Source organism: Durio zibethinus, chromosome 1 (assembly GCF_047325235.1).
Source record: "Durio zibethinus cultivar Kanyao isolate XHJ-2024 chromosome 1, ASM4732523v1, whole genome shotgun sequence".
In the NCBI taxonomy this organism is placed as follows: Eukaryota; Viridiplantae; Streptophyta; class Magnoliopsida; order Malvales; family Malvaceae; genus Durio; species Durio zibethinus.
In genome coordinates, this window is record NC_143162.1 from 19859754 (window position 1) to 19878391 (window position 18638).

Genomic DNA, 18638 nt, shown 5'->3' on the forward strand with positions numbered 1-18638 from the left:
CCGGTCCGATCTTAGACTGGGAATGAACTCCGTTTGCCTAAACCAACTGACGAAACGAGTGGGTTGGCGGGCACTACGCCGGCCAGAGACGGGATGCGCAAGCCGTAGATCGATAGGGTGGTAGGTGGGTTTAGGAACATCTTCATATTTCTCCATGCCAATGCCATTTTTATGGCTTGTAAATTCATACAATGGTCCCTTAAGCCTTCACATGAAGTTTCATGGCAAGACGACTCGTTTTCTATTTTTCACGATTTTTGAAACTTTTTACGGTTCGAGAGTTTTTCAAATTTTTTCAGAAGGAGTTTTAGCCCCAAACTTGGTAGACGTGATCCTTGTATTTTTGTTGGCATGCACATAAAAATTCAGCTAAAAACTCGAAGTATACATGATTTTGTGACATTTGAAAAAAGTGTCCTCATTTCAGACACTTTAATGGCTACTGGCAGCAAACCTATAAAATCTCAAATGCTCTTTAAGGGGGTGTGAGTTCTCAAGGTTTGATGCGGGATAGGGGGCCAATATAGGGGTCAAGTACCAGCACCCATCACACATCATGTGCGCACACCCCCCCGACTCCCCCGATCGTCGGAACCCAAATGCCACCGGTAAGGTTCTCCGGCGATGCCCAGGCAATGGTGCCCCGATGAAGAAAAATATGGCACCAGCACGAATGGAGCTTACGGGCACTCAGCCGCCAGAGGGGCAGGATGCACAAGCCGATGATCGGCTGGGTCCCCCTCTGTGTGCTGCCGATCCTGCTATCGTAACCCTCAGTCTGGTCTGATCTTAGACTGGGAATGAACTCCGTATGCCTAAGCCAACTGACGAAATGAGCGGGTGGGCGGGCGGGTACTACGCCGGCCAGAGAGACGGGATGCGCAAGCCATGGATCGATAGGTTGGTAGGTAGGTTTAGGCACATCTTCATATTTCTGGATGCCAATACCATTTTTATGGCTTGTAAATTCATACGATGGTCCCTTAAGCCTGCACGTGAAGTTTCATGGCAAGACGACTTGTTTTCTATTCTTCACAATTTTCAAAACTTTTTACGGTTTGAGATTTTTTAAACTTTTTTCGGAAGGAGTTTTGGTCCCAAACTTGGTAGACGTGATCCTTGTATTTTTGTTGGCATGCACAAAAAAGTTCAGCTAAAAACTCGAAGTGTACAAGATTTTGTGAACATTTGAAAAAAGTGTCCTCATTCCAGACATTTTAATGGATACTAGCAGCAAACCTGTAAAATCTTAAATGCTCTTTAAGGGGGTGTGAGTTCTCAAGGTTTGATGATGGATAGGGGACCAATATAAGGACCAAGTACCAGCACCCATCGCACATCATGTGCGCACACCGCCCCCGGCCCCCCCGATCCCCGGAACCCCAATGCCGCCAGTCAGGTTCTCCGAGGATGCTCCGACGACGGTGCCCCGGTGAAGAAAAATACAGCACCAGCACATGCCCGAGCGCAGCATGTGCTACCGCAACCCCCGGTCCAGTCCGATCTTAGATTGGGAATGAACTCCGTATGCCTAAGTCAACCCACGAAACGAGCGTGCGGGCGCTCAGCCGGTCAGAGGGGCGGGATGCGCAAGTTGGGGATTGATCGGGTCCCCCTCTGCGTGCTACCGATCCTACTACCACAACCCTCGGTCTGATCTGATCTTAGACTAGGAATGAACTCCGTGTTCCTGGGCCAACCGAGGAAACAAGCGGGCGGGCGGGCGGGCACTACGTCGGCCAGAGAGACAGGATGCGCAAGCTGTGGATCGATAGGGTGGTAGATGGGTTTAGGCACATCTTCATATTTCTAAATGTGAATGCCATTTTTATGGCTTGTAAATTCATACAATGGTCCCTTAAGCCTTCACTCAAGTTTCATGGCAAGACGACTCGTTTTCTATTTTTCACAATTTTTGAAACTTTTTTGGGTTCGAGATTTTTAAAAAATTTTTTGGAAGGAGTTTTGGCCCCAAACTTGGTAAACGTGATCTTTGTATTTTTGTTGGTATGCACAAAAAAATTCAGCTAAAAACTCGAAGTGAACAAGATTTTGTGACCATTTGAAAAATGTGTCCCAATTTTAGACACTTTAATGGCTACTGGCAGCAAACCTGTAAAATCTCAAATGCTCTTTAAGGGGGTGTGAGTTCTCGAGGTTTGATGAGGGATAGGGGGCCAATATAAGGGCTAAGTACCAGCACCCATCGCTAATCATGTGCGCACACCCCCCGGCCCCCTCGATCGCCTGAACCCCAATGCCACCGGTAAAGTTCTCCGGCGATGCTCCGGCAATGGTGCCCCGACGAAGAAAAATACGGCACCTACACATGCCCGAGCCAAACATTTGCTGTTGCAACCCTCGGTCCGATCTGATCTTAGATTGGGAATGAACTCCGTATGCTTAGACTGGGAATGAACTCCGTATGCCTAAGTCAAACCACGACATGAGCGTGCGGGTGCTCAGCCGGCCAGAGGGGCGGGAAGCGCAAGCCGGGGATCGCCCAAGTCCCCCTCTGCGTGCTGTTGATCCTGTTGCCGTAACCCTCGGTCTGGTCCGATCTTAAACTAGGAATGAACTCCGTATGCCTAATCCAATCGATGAAACGAGCAGGCGGGCGGGCGGGCGAGCACTACGCTGGCTAGACAGACGGGATGCTCAAGCCGTGGATCGATAGCGTGGTAGTTGGGTTTAGGCACATCTTTATATTTCTGCATGCCAATGCCATTTTTATGGCTTGAAAATTCAAACAATGGTCCTTTAAGCCTTCACTGAAGTTTCATGGCAAGACGACTCGTTTTCTATTTTTCACAATTTTTGAAGCTTTTTGGGGTTCCAGATTTTTTAAAATTTTTTCGAAAGGAGTTTTGGCCCCAAACCTGGTAGACATGATCCTTGTATTTTTTTTGGCATGCACAAAAAAATTCAGCTAAAAATTTGAAGTTGTGACCATTTGAAAAAAGTGTCCCCATTTTAGACACTTTAATGCCCACTGGCAGCAAACCTGTAAAATCTCAAATGCTCTTTAAGGGGGTGTGAGTTCTCGAGGTTTGATGAGGGATAGGGGGCCAATATAAGGGCCAAGTACCAGCACCCATCGCACATCATTTGTGCATACCCCCTCGGCCCCCCCGATCGCCGGAACCCCAATGCCGCCGGTCAAGTTCTCCGGCGATGCTCCGGCGATGGTGCCCCGACGAAGAAAAATGTGGCACCAGCACATGCCCGAGCCCAGCATGTGCTGTCGTAACCCTCAGTCTAGTCTGATCTAAGACTGGGAATGAACTCCGTATGCTTAGACTCGAAATGGACTCCGTATGTGTAAGTCAACCCACAAAACGAGCGTGCGGGCGCTTAGCCGGCTAGAGGGGCGGGATGCGCAAGCTTGGGATCGGCTGGGTCCCCCTCTGTGTGCTGTCGATCCTACTGTCACAACTCTTGGTCCGGTTTGATCATAGACTGGGAATGAACTCCGTATGCCTAAGCCAACCAACGAAACGAGCGAGTGGGCGGGCGGGCGGGCAGGCACTACGTCGGCCAGAGAGACGGGATGCGCAAGTCGTGGATCGATAGGGTGGTAGATGTGTTTGGGCACATCTTCATATTTCCTTGTGGCAATGGCATTTTTATGGCTTGTAAATTCATACAATTGTCCCTTAAGCCTGCACGTGAAGTTTCATGGCAAGACGATTCGTTTTCTATTTTTCATGATTTTCAAAACATTTTGCAGTTTGGGAATTTTTAAAATTTTTTCGGAAGAATTTTTGGCCCCAAACTTGGTAGACATGATCCTTGTATTTTTGTTGGCATGCCCAAAACAATTCAGCTAAAAACTTGAAGTGTACAAGATTTTGTGAACATTTGAAAAAAGTGTCCCCATTTCAGACACTTTAATGGATATTGGCAGCAAACCTATAAAATCTCAAATGCTCTTTAAGGGGGTGTGAGTTCTCGAGGTTTGATGAGGGATAGGGGGCCAATATAAGGGCCAAGTACCAGCACCCATCGCACATCATGTGCGCACACCGCCCGGCCCCTCCGATCGCCGGAACCCCAATGCCGTCGGTCAGTTTTTCCGACGATGCTCCAGCGATGGTGCCCCGACGAAGAAAAATGTGGCACCAGCACATGCCCGAGCCTAGCATGTGCTGCCGTAACCCTCGGTCCGATCCGATCTTAGATTGGGAATGAGCTCTGTATGCCTAAGCTAACCAACGAAATGAGCGCGCGGGCGAGCGGGCGGGCACTACGTCGGCTAAAGAGACAGGATGCGCAAGGGGTGGATTGATAGGGGTGGTAGGTGGGTTTAGGCACATCTTCATATTTCTAGATGCCAATGCCATTTTTATGGCTTGTAAATTCATACAATGGTCCCTTAAGCCTTCACGTGAAGTTTCATGGCAAGACGACTCGTTTTCTATTTTTCATGATTTTTAAAACTTTTTACGGTTCGGGAGTTTTTAAATTTTTTTGGAAAGAGTTTTGGCTCCAAACATGGTAGACGTGATCCTTGTATTTTTTTTGGCATGCACAAAAAAATTTAGCTAAAAACTCGAAGTGTACAAGATTTTGTGACCATTTGAAAAAAGTGTCCTCATTTCAGACACTTTAATGGCTACTGGCAGCAAACCTATAAAATCTCAAATGCTCTTTAAGGGGGTGTGAGTTCTCGAGGTTTGATGAGGGATGGGGGGCCAATATAAGGGCCAAGTACCAGCACCCGTCGCACATCATGTGCGCACACCCCCCCGGCCCCGCCGATCGTCGGAACCCCAATGCCGCCGATCAGGTTCTCCAATGATGCTCCGACGATGGTGCCCAGACGAAGAAAACTGCGACACCAGCACATGCCCGAGCCCAGCATTTGCTATCGTAACCCTCGGTCCGGTCTGATCTTAGACTAGGAATGAACTTCGTTTGCCTAAGCCAACCGACAAAATGAGCGGGCGGACGGGCGGGCGGGTACTACGCCGGCCAGAGAGACGGGATGCGCAAGCCGTGGATCGATAGGGTGGTAGGTGGGTTTAGGCACATCTTCATATTTCTGCATGCCAATACAATTTTTACGGCTTGTAAATTCAAACAATGGTCCCTTAAGCCTTCACGTGAAGTTTCATGGCAAGACGACTCGTTTTCTATTTTTCATGATTTTCAAAACTTTTTACGGTTTGGGATTTTTAAAAAAATTTTCGGAAGAAGTTTTGGCCCCAAACTTGGTATACGTGATCCTTGTATTTATGTTGGCATGCCCAAAAAAATTCAGCTAAAAACTCAACGTGTACAAGATTTTGTGAACATTTGAAAAAAGTGTCCCCATTTCGGACACTTTAATGGATACTGGCAGCAAACCTATAAAATCTCAAATGCTCTTTAAGAGGGTGTGAGTTCTCGAGGTTTGATGAGGGATAGGGGGCCAATATAAGGACCAAGTACCAGCACCCATTGCACATCATGTGCGCACACCCCCCCGGCCCCCCCGATCGCCAGAACCCTAATGCCATCAGTCAGGTTCTCCGACGATGCTCCGGCAATGGTGCCCCGACGGAGAAAAATGTGGCACCAGCACATGCCCGACCCCAGCATGTTCTGTCACAACCCTTGGTCCGGTCCGATCTTAGACTGGGAGTGAACTCCGTATGCTTAGACTGGGAATGAACTCCGTATGCCTAAGTCAACACACGAAACGAGTGTGCGGGCTCTCAGCTTGCCAGAGGGGCGAGATGCTTAAGCCTGGGATCGATCGGGTCCCCCTCTGCGTGCTATTGATCCTGCTGCCATAACCCTCAGTCTGGTTCGATCTTAGACTGGGAATGAACTCCGTATGCCTAAGCCACCCGATGAAACGAGTGGGTGGGCAGGCGGGCGGGCACTACGCCGGCCAGAGAGACGGGATGCGCAAGCCGTGGATGGATAGGGTGGTAGGTGGGTTTAGGCACATCTTCATATTTCTGCATGCCAATGCCATTTTTATGGCTTGTAAATTCATACAATGGTCCCTTAAGCCTTCACGTGAAGTTTCATGGCAAGACGACTCGTTTTCTATTTTTCACGATTTTCAAAACTTTTTACGGTTTGGGATTTTTTTAAATTTTTTCAGAAGGAGTTTTGGCCCCAAACTTGGTAGACGTGATCCTTGTATTTTTGTTGGCATGCACAAAAACAATCAGCTAAAAACTCGAAGTGTAAAAGATTTTGTGACCATTTGAAAAAAGTGTCCCCATTTCAGACATTTTAATGGCTACTGGCAGCAAACCTATAAAATCTTAAATGCTCTTTAAGGGGGTGTGAGTTCTCGAGGTTTGATGAGGGATAGAAGGCCAATATAGGGGCCAAGTACCAGCACCCATCGCACATCATGCGCTGACACCCCCCGACCCCCTCGATCATCGAAACCCCAATGCCGCCAGTCAGTTTCTCCCGCGATGCTCCAGGGATGGTGCCCCAGGGAAGAAAAATACGGCACCAGCAATTGCCCGAGCCCAGCATGTGCTACCGTAACCCTCGGTCCAGTCCAATCTTAGACTGGAATGAACTTCGTATGCCTAAGTGAACCCATGAAACGAGCGCGAGGGCGCTCAGTCGGCCAAAGGTGTAGGATGCGCAAGCCGAGGATCGACCGGGACCCCTCTGTGTGCTGCCGATCCTACTGCCGCAACCCTCAGTCTAGTCCATTCTTAGATTGGGAATGAAGTCCATATGCCTAAGCCAACCGATGAAACGAGCGGGCGGGCGGGCACTACGCCGGCCAAAGAGACGGGATGTGCAAGCCGTGGATAATAGGGTGGTAGGTGGGTTTAGACACATCTTCATATTTCTAAGTGCCAATGCCATTTTTATGGCTTGTAAATTCATACAATGGTCCCTTAAGCCTTCACGTGAAGTTTCATGGCAAGACAACTCGTTTTCTATTTTTCATGCTTTTCGAAACTTTTTGTGGTTCGGGATTTTTTAAAATTCTTTCGGAAGGAGTTTTGGCCCCAAACTTGGTAGACATGATCCTTGTATTTTTTTTGGCATGCACAAAGAAAATCAGCTAAAAACTCGAAGTGTACAAGATTTTGTGACCATTTGAAAAAAGTGTCCCCATTTCAGACACTTTAAAGGCTACTGGCAGCAAACCTGTAAAATCTCAAATGCTCTTTAAGGGGGTGTGAGTTCTCGAGGTTTGATGAGGGATAAGGGGCCAATATAAGGGCCAGGTACCAACACCCATCGCTCATCATGTGCGCACACCCCCCGGCCCCCCGATCATCGGAACCCCAATGCCGCCGATCAGGTTCTCCGCCGTTGGTGCCCCGGCGAAGAAAAATGCGGCACCAACACATGCCCGAGCCCAGCATGTGTTGTCGTAACCCTTGATCTGGGCCGATCTTAGACTGAGAATGAACTCCGTATGCCTAGACTGGGAATGAACTCCGTATGCCTATGTCAACCCACGGAACGAGTGTACGGGCGCTCTGCCGGCCAGTGGGGCGAGATGCACAAACTAGGGATCAGTCGGGTCCCCTTCTGCGTGCTGCCGATCCTGCTACCGCAACCCTTAGTCCTGTCTGATCTTAGACTGGGAATGAACTCCATATGCCTAACCCAACTGACGAAACGAGCGGGCGGGCAGGCGGGCGGGCACTACGTCGGCCAGAGAGACGGGATGCGCAAACCACGGATCGATAGGGTGGTAGGTGGGTTTAGGCACATCTTCATACTTTCTACCTACCAATGCCATTTTTATGGGTTGTAAATTCATACAATGGCCCCTTAAGCCTTCACGTGAAGTTTCATGGCAAGACGACTCATTTTCTATTTTTCACGATTTTTGAAAATTTTTACGGTTCGGGATTTTTTAAAATTTTTTCGGAGGGGTTTTGGCCCCTAACTTGGTAAACATGATCCTTGTATTTTTTTTGGCGTGCACAAAAACATTCAGCTAAAAACTCAAAGTGTACAAGATTTTGTGACCATTTGAAAAAAGTGTCCCCATTTCAGACACTTTAAAGGCTACTGGCAGCAAACCTGTAAAATCTCAAATGCTCTTTAAGGGGGTGTGAGTTCTCGAGGTTTGATGAGGGATAAGGGGCCAATATAAGGGCCAGGTACCAACACCCATCGCTCATCATGTGCGCACACCCCCCGGCCCCCCGATCATCGGAACCCCAATGCCGCCGATCAGGTTCTCCGCCGTTGGTGCCCCGGCGAAGAAAAATGCGGCACCAACACATGCCCGAGCCCAACATGTGCTGTCGTAACCCTTGATCTGGGCCGATCTTAGACTGAGAATGAACTTCGTATGCCTAGACTGGGAATGAACTCCGTATGCCTATGTCAACCCACGGAACGAGTGTACGGGCGCTCTGTCGGCCAGTGGGGCGAGATGCACAAGCTGGGGATCAGTCGGGTCCCCTTCTGCATGCTGTCGATCCTGCTACCGCAACCCTTAGTCCTGTCTGATCTTAGACTGGGAATGAACTCCATATGCCTAACCCAACTGACGAAACGAGCGGGCGGGCAGGCGGGCGGGCACTACGCCGGCCAGAGAGACGGGATGCGCAAACCACGGATCGATAGGGTGGTAGGTGGGTTTAGGCACATCTTCATACTTTCTACCTACCAATGCCATTTTTATGGGTTGTAAATTCATACAATGGCCCCTTAAGCCTTCACGTGAAGTTTCATGGCAAGACGACTCATTTTTTATTTTTCACGATTTTTGAAACTTTTTACGGTTCGGGATTTTTTAAAATTTTTTCGGAAGGGGTTTTGGCCCCTAACTTGGTAAACGTGATCCTTGTATTTTTTTTGGCGTGCACAAAAACATTCAGCTAAAAATCAAAGTGTACAAGATTTTGTGACCATTTGAAAAAAGTGTCTACATTTCAGACACTTTAATGGCTACTGGCAACAAACCTGTAAAATCTCAAATGCTCTTTAAGGGGGTGTGAGTTCTCGAGGTTCGATGAGGGATAGGCGGCCAATATAAGGGCCAAGCACCAGCACCCATCGTACATCATGTGTGCACACCCCCCGGCCCCCCCGATCGTCGGAACCCCAATGCCGCCGGTCAGGTTCTCCGACGATGCTCTGACGATGGTGCCCCGGTGAAGAAAAATACGACAGTAGCACATGCCCAAACCCAGCATGTGCTGTCGCAACCCTCGGTCCGATCTGATCTTAGACTGGGAATGAACTCCGCATGCTTAGACTAGGAATGAACTTCGTATGCCTATGTCAACGCACGAAACGAGAGTGCGGCAGCTCAGTCGGCCAGAGGGGAGGGATGCACAAGCCGGGGATCGGTCGGGTCCCCCTTTGTGTGCTGCAGATTTTGCTACCGCAACCCTCGGTCCTGTCCAATCTTAGACTGGGAATGAACTCTGTATGCCTAAGTCAACCCATGAAACGAGCGTGCGGGCCCTCAGCCGGCCAGAGGGGCGGGATGCGCAAGCTGGGGATCGACCGAGTCCCCCTCTGTGTGCTATCGATCCTGCTGCTGCAACCCTTGAACTGGTCAGATCTTAGACTGGGAATGAACTCCATATGACTAAGCCAACCGACAAAATGAGCGCGGAGACGGGCGGGCGGTCACTACACCGGCCAGAGAGACGGGATGCCAAGCCGTGGATCGATAGGGTGGTAGGTGGGTTTAGGCACTTCTTCATATTTCTGCATAACAATGCCATTTTCATGGCTTGTAAATTCATACAATGGTCCCTTAAGCCGTCACGTGAAGTTTCATGGCAAGATGACTCGTTTTCGATTTTTCACGATTTGGAAAACATTTTGCTGTTCAGAATTTTTCAAAGTTTTTGCGGAAGGAGTTTTGGTTCCAAACTAGGTAGACGTGATCCTTGTATTTTTTTTGGCATGCACAAAAAAATTCAGCTAAAAACTCGAAATGTACAAGATTTTGTGACCATTTGAAAAAAGTGTCCCCATTTCAGACACTTTAATGGCTACTGGCAGCTAACCTGTAAAATCTCAAATGCTCTTTAAGGGGGTGTGAGTTCTAGAGGTTTCATGAGGGATAGGCGCCCAATATAAGGGCCAAGTACCGGCACCCATCGTACATCATGTGCGCACACCCCCCCGGCCCCCACGATCATCAGAACCCCAATGCCGCCGGTCAGGTTCTCCGATGATGCTCTGACGATGGTGCCCCGACGAAGAAATATGCGGCACCAGCACAAGCCCGAGCCCAGCATGTGCTGCCACAATCCTCGGTCTGGTCCGATCTTAGACTGGGAATGAACTCCGTATGCTTAGACTGGGAATGAACTCCGTATGCCTAAGTTAACCCACGAAACGAGCGTGCGGGCGCTCAGCCGGCCAGAGGGGCGGGATGCGCAAGCCGGGGATCGATCGAGTCCCCCTCTACATGCTGCCAATCCTACTACCGTAACCCTTAGTCTGTTCTGATCTTAGACTGAGAATGAACTCCGTATGCCTAAGCCAACCGACAAAACGAGCTGGCAGGCGGGCGGGCACTACGTTGGCTACAGATACGTGATGCGTAAGCCGTGGATCGATAGGGTGGTAGGTGGGTTTAGGCACATCTTCATATTTCTACATGCAATGACATTTTTATGGCTTGTAAACTCATACAATGGTCCCTTAAGCCTTCACGTGAAGTTTCATGGCAAGACGACTCGTTTTCTATTTTTCATGATTTTTGAAACTTTTTACGGTTCAGGATTTTTTAAAATTTTTTCGGAAGGAATTTTGGCCCTAAACATGGTAGACGCGATCCTTGTATTTTTTTTGGCATGCATAAAAAAATTCAGCTAAAAACTCGAAGTGTACAAGATTTTGTGACCATTTGAAAAAAGTGTCCACATTTTAGACACTTTAATGGCTACTGGCAGCAAACCTGTAAAATTTCAAATGCTCTTTAAGGGGGTGTGAGTTCTTAAGGTTTGATGAGGGATAGGGGGCTAAAATAAGGGCCAACTACCAGCACCCATCGCACATCATGTGCGCACACCCCCCCGGACCCCCCGATCGCCAGAACCCTAATGCCGCCGGTCAGGTTCTCCGGTGATGGTGCCCCGACGAAGAAAAATATGGCACCAGCACATGCCCAAGCCCAGTATTTGCTGTCGTAACACTCGGTCCGGTCTGATCTTGGACTGGGAATGAACTCTGTATGCTTAGACTGGGAATGAACTCCGTATGCCTAAGTCAAACCACGAATGGAGCATGCGGGCACTCAGCCGGCCAGAGGGGCGGGATGCGCAAGCCGATGATCGGCCATGTCCCCCTCTACGTGCTACCGATCCTGCTGCCACAACCCTCGGTCTGGTCTGATCTTAGACTGGGAATGAACTCTGTATGCCTAAGCCAACCGACAAAACGAGCGGGCGGGCACTACGCCTGCCAGAGAGACGGGATGCGCAAGCCATGGATCGATAGGGTGGTAGGTGGGTTTAGGCACATCTTCATATTTCTGGATGCCAATACCATTTTTATGGCTTGTAAATTCATACAATGGTCCCTTAAGCCTTCACGTGAAGTTTCATGGGATTTTTTACGATTTTCAAAACTTTTGCGGTTCGAGATTTTTTGAAATTTTTTCGGAAGGAGTTTGGCCCCAAACTTGGTAGACGTGATCCTTGTATTTTTGTTGGCATGCACAAAAAAATTCAGCTAAAAACTTGAAGTGTACAAGATTTTGTGAACATTTGAAAAAAGTGTCCCCATTTCAGACACTTTAATGGATACTGGCAGCAAACCTGTAAAATCTCAAATGCTTTTTAAGGGGGTGTGAGTTCGAGGTTTGATGATGGATAGGGGACAAATATAAGGGCCAAGTACCAGCACCCATCGCACATCATGTGCGCACACCCCCCCGGCCCCCCCGATCGCCGGAACCCCAATGCCACCAGTAAAGTTCTCCGATGATGCTCCGGCAATGGGGCCCCGATGAAGAAAAATACGACACCAGCACATGCCCGAGCCCAACATTTGCTGCCGCAACCCTTGGTCCGGTCCGATCTTAGACTGGGAATGAACTCCGTATGCTTAGACTGGGAATGAACTCCGTATGCCTAAGTCAACCCACGAAACGAGCGTGCGGGCGGTCAGCCGGCCAGAGGGGCGGGATGCGCAAGTCGGGGATAGGTCGGGTCCCCCTCTGTGTGCTAGCAATCCTGCAGCTGCAACCCTCAATCCGATCCGATCTTAGACTGGGAATGAGCTCTGTATTCCTAAGACAACCGATGAAACAAGCGGGCGGGCGGGCATTACGTCGACCAGAGAGACAGGATGCGTAAGCCGTGGATCGATAGGGTGGTAGATGGGTTTAGGCACATCTTCATATATCTATGTGCCAATGCCATTTTTATGGATTGTAAATTCATACAATGGTCCCTTAAGCCTTCACGTGAAGTTTCATGGCAAGACGACTCGTTTTCTATTTTTCACGATTTTTGAAACTTTGTGGGGTTCGAGATTTTTTAAAATTTTTTTGGAAAGCTTTTTGGCCCCAAACTTGGTAGAGGTGATCTTTGAATTTTTTTTGGCATGCATAAAAAAATTCAACTAAAAACTCGAAGTGAACAAGATTTTGTGACCATTTGAAAAAAGTGTCCCCATTTCAGACACTTTAATGACTACTGCCAGCAAACCTGTAAAATCTCAAATGCTCTTTAAGGGGGTGTGAGTTCTCGAGGTTTGATGAGGGATAGGGGGCCAATATAAGGGCCAAGTACCAGCACCCATCGCACATCATGTGCGCACACCCCCCGGCCCCCCCGATCACCGGAACCCCAATGCCACCAGTAAAGTTCTCCGGTGATGCTCCGGCAATGGTGCCCCGATGAAGAAAAATACGGCACCAGCACATGCCCGAGCCCAACATTTGTTGTCGCAACCCTTGGTCTGGTCCGATCTTAGACTGGGAATGAACTCCGTATGCTTAGACTGGGAATGAACTCTATACGCCTAAGTCAAACCATGAAACAAGCGTGCGGGCGTTCAGTCGGCCAGAGGGGCGAGAAGTGCAAGCCGGGGATCGGCCAGGTCCCCCTCTGCGTGCTGTCGATCTTGTTACCGTAACCCTTGGTCTGGTCCGATCTTAGACTAGGAATGAACTCCGTATGCTTAATCCAACCGATGAAATGAGCGGGAGGGCGGGCGGGCGGGCACTACGCTGGCTAGAGAGACGGGATACGCAAGCCGTGGATCGATAGGGTGGTTGATGGGTTTAGGCACATATTCGTATTTCTTCATGCCAATGCCATTTTTATGGCTTGTAAATTCATACAATGGTCCCTTAAGCCTTCACGTGAAGTTTCATGGCAAGACGACTCTTTTTCTATTTTTCATGATTTTCAAAACTTTTTGGGGTTCGAGATTTTTTAAAATTTTTTCGGAAGGTATTTTGGCCCCAAACTTGGTAAATGTGATCCTTGTATTTTTGTTAGCATGCACAAAAAATTTCAGCCAAAAACTAGGAGTGCATAAGATTTTGTGACCATTTGGAAAAAGTGTCCCCATTTCAGACACTTTAATGGCTACTCGCAGCAAACCTGTAAAATCTCAAATGCTCTTTAAGGGGGTGTGAGTTCTCAAGGTTTGATGAGGGATAGGGAACCAATATAGGGGCCAAGTACCGGCACCCATCGCACATCATTTGCGCACACCCCCCAGCCCCCCCGATCGTCAGAACCCCAACGCCGCCGGTAAGGTTGTCCGGTGATGCTGCGGTGATGGTGCCCCGACAAAGAAAAATGCGACACCAGCACATGCCCGAGCCCAGCATGTGCTATCGTAACCCTCGGTTTGGTCCGATCTAATACTGGGAATGAACTCCGTATGCTTAGACTCGGAATGGACTCCGTATGCCTAAGTCAACCCACAAAACGAGTGTGCGGGTGCTCAGCCAGCCAGAGAGATGGGTGCGCAAGCCGTGGATCGATAGGGTGGCAGGTGGGTTTAGGCACATCTTCATATTTGTGCATGCCAATGCCATTTTTATGGCTTGTAAATTCATACAATGGTCCCTTAAGCCTTCACGTGAAGTTTCATGGCAAGACGACTCGTTTTCTATTTTTCACGATTTTTGAAACTTTTTACGGTTTAGGATTTTAAAATTTTTTCGGAAGGAGTTTTGGCCCCAAATTGGTAGACATGATCCTTGTATTTTTGTTGGCATGCACAAAACAATTCAGCTAAAAACTCGAAGTGTACAAGATTTTGTGACTATTTGAAAAAAGTGTCCCCATTTCAGACACTTTAATGGCTACTGGTAGGAAACCAGTAAAATCTCAAATGCTCTTTAAGGGGGTGTGAGTTCTCGAGGTTTGATGAGGGATAGGGGGCCAATATAAGGGCCAAGTACCAGCACCCATCACACATCATGTGCGCACACCCCCCGGCCACCTCGATCGTCAGAACCCCAATGCCGCTGGTAAGGTTCTCCGACGATGCTCCGACGATGGTGCCACAGGGAAGAAAAATGCGGCACCAGCACATGCTCGAGCCCAGCATGTGCTGCTGTAACCCTCGGTCTGGTCCGATCTTAGACTGGGAATGAACTCCGTATGCTTAGACTGGGAATGAACTCCGTATGCCTAAGTTAACCCATGAAACGAGCGTTCGGGTGCTCAGCCTATCAGAGGGGCGGGATGCACAAATTGGGGATCGGGTGGGTCCCCCTCTGTGTGCTGCCGATCTTGCTGCTGCAACCCTCAGTCTGGTTTGATCTTAGACTGGGAATGAACTCCGTATGTCTAAGCCAACCGACGAAACGAGCGGGCGGGCGGGCGGGCAGGCACTACGCCGGCTAGAGAGACGGGATGCGCAAGCCATGGATCGATAGGGTGGTAGGTGGGTTTAGGCACAACTTCATATTTCTGCATGCCAATGTCGTTTTTATGGCTTGTAAATTCATACAATGGTTCTTTAAGCCTTCACATGAAGTTTCATGGCAAGACGACTCGTTTTTTCGGGATTTTAAAATTTTTTCGGAAGGAGTTTTGGCCCCAAACTTGGTAGACGTGATCCTTGTATTTTTGTTGGCATGCACAAAAAAATTCAGCTAAAAACTCGAAGTGTACAAGATTTTGTGACCATTTAAAAAAAATTGTCCCCATTTCATTCACTTTAACGGCTACTGGCAGCAAACCTGTAAAATCTCAAATGCCCTTTAAGGGGGTGGGAGTTCTCGAGGTTTGATGAGGGATAGGGGGCTAATATAAGGGCCAAGTACCAGCACCCATCACACATCAAGTGCGCACACCCCCCGGCCCCCACGATCGCCGAATCCCCAATGCCGTCGGTCAGGTTCTCCGACGATGCTCTGACGAAGAAAAATGTGACACCAGCACATGCTCGGGCCTTGCATGTGCTGCTGCCACCCTCGATTCGGTCCGATCTTAGACTAGGAATGAACTTCGTATGCTTAGATTGGGAATGAACTCCGTACGCCTAAGTCAACCCACGAAACGAACATGTGGGCGCTCAGTCGGCCAGCGGGACGGGATGCATAAGCAGGGGACCGACCGAGTCCCCCTCTGCTTGCTACCACAACCCTTGGTCTGGTCTGATTTTAGACTGGGAATGAACTCCGTATGCCTAAGCCAACCGATGAAATGAGCAGGCGGATGGGCGGGCAGGCTCTACGCCGGCCAGAGAGGCGGGATCTGCAAGCCGTGGATCGATATTGTGGTAGGTGGGTTTTGGCACGTCTTCATATTTCTGCGTGCCAATGCCATTTTTATGGCTTCTAAATTCATAAATGGTCCCTTAAGCCTTCACGTGAAGTTTCATGGCAAGACGACTCGTATTCTATTTTTAATAATTTTTGAAACTTTTTACTGTTCGAGATTTTTTAAAATTTTTTCGGAAGAAGTTTTGGCCCCAAACTTGGTAGACGTGATCCTTGTATTTTTGTTGGCATGCACAAAAAAATTCTGCTAAAAACTCAAAATGTACAAGACTTTGTGACCATTTGAAAAAAGTGTCCCCATTTTAGACACTTTAATGGCTACTGGCAGCAAACCTGTAAAATCTGAAAAGCTCTTTAAGGGGGTGTGAGTTCTCAAGGTTTCATGAGGGATAGGGAGCCAATATAAGTTTCAAGTACCAGCACCCATCGCACATCATGTGCGCAAACCCCCCCGGCCCCCTCGATCGTCGGAACCCCAATGCCGCCGATCAGGTTCTTCGGTGATGCTCCGACGATGGTGCCCTGGTGAAGAAAAATGCGGCACCAGCACATGCCCGAGCCCAACATGTGCTGTCGTAACCCTCGGTCCAGCCCGATCTTATACTGGGAATGAACTCCGTATGCTTAGTCTGGGAATGAACTCCATATGCCTAAGTCAACACACGAAACGAGCGTACGGGAGCTCAGCCGGCCAGAGGGGCGGGATGCGCAAGCCGAGGATCGACCGGGTCCTTCTCTGCGGCTGTCGATCCTGCTACCGCAACCCTTGGTCTGGTCTGATCTTAGACTGGGAATGAACTCCGTATGCCTAAGCCAACCGACGAAATGAGCGGGCGGGCGGGCACTACGCCGGCCAGAGAGACGGGATGCGCAAGCTGTGGATCGATAGGGTGGTAGGTGGGTTTAGGCACATCTTCATATTTCTGCGTGCCAATGCCATTTTTATGGCTTGTAAATTCATACAGTGGTCCCTTAAGCCTTCACGTGAAGTTTCAAGGCAAGATGATTCATATTCTATTTTTCACGATTTTTGAAACTTTTTGCGGTTCGAGATTTTTGAAAACTTTTTTGGAAGGATTTTTGACCCCAAACTTGGTAGACGTGATCCTTGTATTTTTGTTGGCATGGGAAAAAAATTTAGCAAAAAACTCGAAGTGTACAAGATTTTGTGACAATTCAAAAAAAGTGCCCCCATTTCAAACACTTTAATAACTACTGGCAGCAAACCTGTAAAATCTCAAATGCTCTTTAAGGGGGTGTGAGTTCTCGAGGTTTGATGAGGGATAGGGGCCAATATAAGGGCCAAGTACCAGCACCCATCGCACATCATGTGCGCACACCCCCCGGCCCCCCGGCCCCCTGATCACCGGAACCCCAATGCCTTCGGTCAGGTTCTCCGGCGATGCTCCGACGATGGTGCCCCAGCAAAGAAAAATGCGGCACCAGCTCATGCTCGAGCCCAGCATGTGCTGCCGCAACCCTCGGTCCAATCCGATCTTAGACTAGGAATGAGCTCCGTATGCTTAGAATGGGAATGAACTCCATATGCCTAAGTCAACCCATGAAACGAGCATGCGGGTGCTCAGTCGGACAGAGGGGCGGGATGCGCAAGCCGGGGATCGATCGGGTGTCCCTCAGCGTGCTGCCGATCCCGCTGCCACAACCCTCAATCCAGTCCGATCTTAGATCGGGAATGAACTCCGTATGCCTAAGCCGACCGACGAAACGAGTGGGCGGGCGGGGCAGGCACTACGTCGCCCAGAGAGACGGGATGCGCAAGCCGTGGATCGATAGGGTGGTAGGTGGGTTTAGGCACATCTTCGTATTTCTACGTGCCAATGCCATTTTTATGGCTTGTAAATTCAAACAATGGTCCCTTAAGCCTGCACGTGAAGTTTCATGGCAAGACGACTCATTTTCTATTTTTCACAATTTTCAAAACTTTTTACGGTTCGTGATTTTTTAATCTTTTTTCGAAAGGAGTTTTGGTCCCAAACTTGGTAGTCGTGATCCTTTTATTTTTGTTGGCATGCACAAAAAAGTTCAGCTAAAAACTCGAAGTGTACAAGATTTTATGACCATTTGAAAAAAGTGTCCCTAATTCAGACACTTTAATTGCTACTGGCAGCAAACCTGTAAAATCTCAAATGCTCCTTAAGGGGGTGTGAGTTCTTGAGGTTTGATGAGGGATAGGGGGCCAATATAAGGGCCAAGTACCAGCACCCATCGCACATCATGTGCGCACACCCCCCGCCCCCCGATCGTCGGAACCCTAATGCCGTCGGTTAGGTTCTCTGGCAATGCTCCGACGATGGTGCCCCGATGAAGAAAAATACGACACCAGCACATGCCCGAGCCCAGCATGTGCTATCACAACCCTCAGTCCAGTCTGATCTTAGACTTGGAATGAAGTCCGTATGCCTAAGCCAACCGACGAAATGAGCGGGCGGGCGGGCGGTCACAACGCCGGCCAGAGAGACGGGATGCGCAAGCCGTGGATCGATAGGGTGGTAGGTGGGTTTAGGCATATCTTCATATTTCTATGTGCCAATGCCATTTTTATGGCTTGTAAATTCATACAATGGTCCCTTAAGCCTTCACATGAAGTTTCATGGCAAGACAACTCGTTTTCTAATTTTTACGATTTTTAAAACTTTTTACAGTTCGGGATTTTTTAAAATTTTTTTTGAAGGTGTTTTAGCCCCAAACTTGGTAGACGTGATCCTTGTATTTTTATTGGCATGCACAAAAAAATTCAGCTAAAAACTTGAAGTGTACAAGATTTTGTGACCTTTAGAAAAAAGTGTGCCCATTTCAGACACTTTAATCGCTACTAGCAGCAAACCTGTAAAATCTGAAATGCTCTTTGAGGGGGTGTGAGTTCTCGAGGTTTGATGAGGGATAGGAGACCAATATAAGGGCCAAGTACCAGCACCCATCGCACATCATGTGCGCACACTCCCCCGGCCCCACCGAT